Genomic DNA, 3,248 nt, shown 5'->3' with positions numbered 1-3,248 from the left:
ACTATATGTATATCCATATATATATCGTCATGTCGTTTTTACAAGTTTTAACGTTCGTGAATCGCCGGTCAACTTGGGTGGTCAATTTTCTATATGAAACATATTTCAATTAATCAAGTCTTAACAAGTTTGATTGCTTAACATGTTGGAAACATTTAATCATGTAAATATCAATCTCAATTAATATATATAAACATGGAAAAGTTTGGGTCACTACACTTTCGCTGTTGCATACTAAAATAAGGACAAGATTTGAAGTCCATGTTTGTATGATATTGTGTAAAAACTGCATTCAAGAAACTGATTTCGATGTAACATATTTGTATTGTAAACCATTATGTAATGGTCGTGTGTAAACAGGATATTTTAGATTATCATTATTTGATAATCTACGTAAAGCTTTTAAACCTTTATTTATGAAATAAAGGTTATGGTTTGTTTTAAAAATGAATGTAGTCTTTGAAAAATGTCTCATATAGAGGTCAAAACCTCGCAACGAAATCAATTAATATGGAACGTTTTTAATCAATAAGAACGGGACATTTCAGTTGGTATCCGAGCGTTGGTCTTAGAGAACCAGAAAATTTGCATTAGTGTGTCTTATCGAGTTTGTTAGGATGCATTAGTGAGTCTGGACTTCGACCGTGTTTTCTTTAAAAATGATTGCTTAACATTTTTGTTGGAAACTATATATTTTTAACATATGAATATTATGTGATATATTAATCTCTTAACGTGTTTGATATTATGTGATAGATGTCTACCTCTAGAACAAGTCCCATTGACTCACCTAATAATAATGAAGAGTCAAATGTAAATTGGAATGATTCGTGGACTGATTCACAAGTTCCCGAAGAGGAACCGGAAGAAGAGTCGGAACCGGAAGAAGAATCGGAACCGGAAGAAGAATCGGAACCGGAAGAAGAAATAGAACCGGTGGGGGAAATAATAAAACGGTTAAGTAAAAGAGAATCATCAACCAACCGACCAAGGTTAATTATGGTCAATGGTGTTTCCGCCAAGGAAGCAAAATATTGGGAGGATTACCAATTCTCCGATGAATCGGATTCCGACGAGAATTCCGATGATGTTATAGAAATTACCCCAACTGAATTTAAAAAGGCAAAAGAAAATAATAAGGGAAAGGGCATAAAAATAGAGAAATCTAATTCCAACCCCGATGAACTTTATATGTATCGTCAACCCCTGAAGTCCTTAAGTTGTAACAATGACCCGAGAACCTCTAAACCACCAGGTTTTTCTAAACCAATGTGGACAACGACGGCTAGTATTAGGGGAACATCATATATCCCTAGAAACTTGGCAAAACAAACCAAAACCGAACAAGAAGAAACGAGCGAGTCGGAATAAGATAGTTGTATTCGTGTGGTGTAATATATGTAATATAGTGTGCTTATGCTTTATGATATATGTAAAAATTGCTTGTATTAATAAGTATTTTTTTATGAATCTAACTCTTGACTATTTTACAGTATAAAAACACAAAATGGATAGACAACCCAATATTTTAAGAGACCTACCCGGAGACATGATTGATGAAATCTTGTCTAGAGTCGGTCAGAATTCCTCGGCACAACTATTTAAGGCGAGATCAGTTTGTAAGATATTCGAAGAACGTTCTAAGAATGCCTTGGTTTATAAAAGGCTTTCGTTCGAAAGATGGGGGATATCACATTGGGAAATCCATAAGTTACGATGTGTTTACTTTGACGCATATATTGCGGGGAACCCAAATGCTATTTTACGCAACGGGTTAAGAAATTATTTTGACTCAGTATATCTGAATATAGGACTTCGTGATTTAGAAAAAGCGGCTAACATGCAACATAAAGAAGCATGTTATGCTTACAAGTTAGTAATGTTCGCTTCTCACCAAAGTGAGAACAAGAACATCGGGCTACAACTATTAAACAAATCGTTCCCACAAGTGACGGAGTCGGTAATTGGGGTAAGAAATGAGGTTTTTAGGTTATTACGAGACTGTTGGTCATTACGTAACCCTCGTCCCTTTGACGACGTTACAACACGCTGTCTTATCAACGGCCATAACGGTTATATTCCACAAGACCAAGGATGGGAAGTAGTCCTAGTAAAACCAGAATGCATGACTTGTTTCTGGACGTATGAATTACGTGTCTTTATTGCCTTTGCTGAACGACTTGTGTACTAGCTAGAATTATCTTCACAACTATCTTGTATCAAAGTTATTGTGTGCTATATTTCATGCTTTATGTAAAATAAGCGGTATTGTAAGTTTGTAAAATATTGTATAAAAGTTTGAAAAATATTATTACAATCAGTTTTTCATATAGAATTGTAGTAGTTGAATTGTATATTAGCTACTAAGTATGAACTTAACGGGTAGGTACTACCCGAATTTAAACTTATAAAACGCTAATATGAAGAAAAAGCTTTTATAAATGAGTTCATATTATGCTACGAAATACTATTAACTACTCTTAATATTCTGTATGATTAACTTGTTCCATTTGACTATTTTGAAGGAAATGGCACCGACTACTCGACACACCGTGAATATGAATGAAGAGGAATTCCGTACTTTTCTAGCTTCAAACATAGCCGCAGTACAGGCTGTGCTACATACCAAAAATAACCTTGGATCTGGCAGTACAGGAAATCGTGTAGGATGCACCTACAAAGAATTCACTTCCTGCAAACCTTTGGAATTTGATTGAACCGAAGGACCGATCGGATTGAAACGGTGGACCGAAAAGGTCGAATCGGTGTTTGCCATAAGTAAGTGTACTGAAGAGGACAAAGTGAAGTACGCTACGCATACCTTCGCAGGTTCTGCGTTAACATGGTGGAATACCTATCTAGAGCAAGTGGGACAAGATGATGCGTACGCACTACCGTGGTCAGCATTCAAGCACTTGATGAACGAGAAGTACCGTCCCAGAACCGAGGTCAATAAGCTCAAGACAGAACTTAGAGGGTTACGAACCCAAGGATTTGATATTACCACGTACGAAAGACGATTCACAGAAGTGTGCCTATTGTGTCCGGGAGCATTCGAAGATGAGGAAGAGAAGATCGACGCGTTTGTGAAAGGATTACCGGAAAGAATCCAAGAAGATATAAGTTCACACGAGCCCACCTCCATACAACAGGCATGTAGAATGGCTCACAAACTAGTGAACCAGATTGAAGAAAGAATTAAAGAACAGACTGCTGAAGAGGCCAATGTGAAGCAAGTCAAAAGAAAG

This window comes from Rutidosis leptorrhynchoides, chromosome 3, assembly GCF_046630445.1.
Source record: "Rutidosis leptorrhynchoides isolate AG116_Rl617_1_P2 chromosome 3, CSIRO_AGI_Rlap_v1, whole genome shotgun sequence".
NCBI classification, from domain to species: Eukaryota; Viridiplantae; Streptophyta; class Magnoliopsida; order Asterales; family Asteraceae; genus Rutidosis; species Rutidosis leptorrhynchoides.
Note: the sequence above shows the minus strand (reverse complement) of the source record.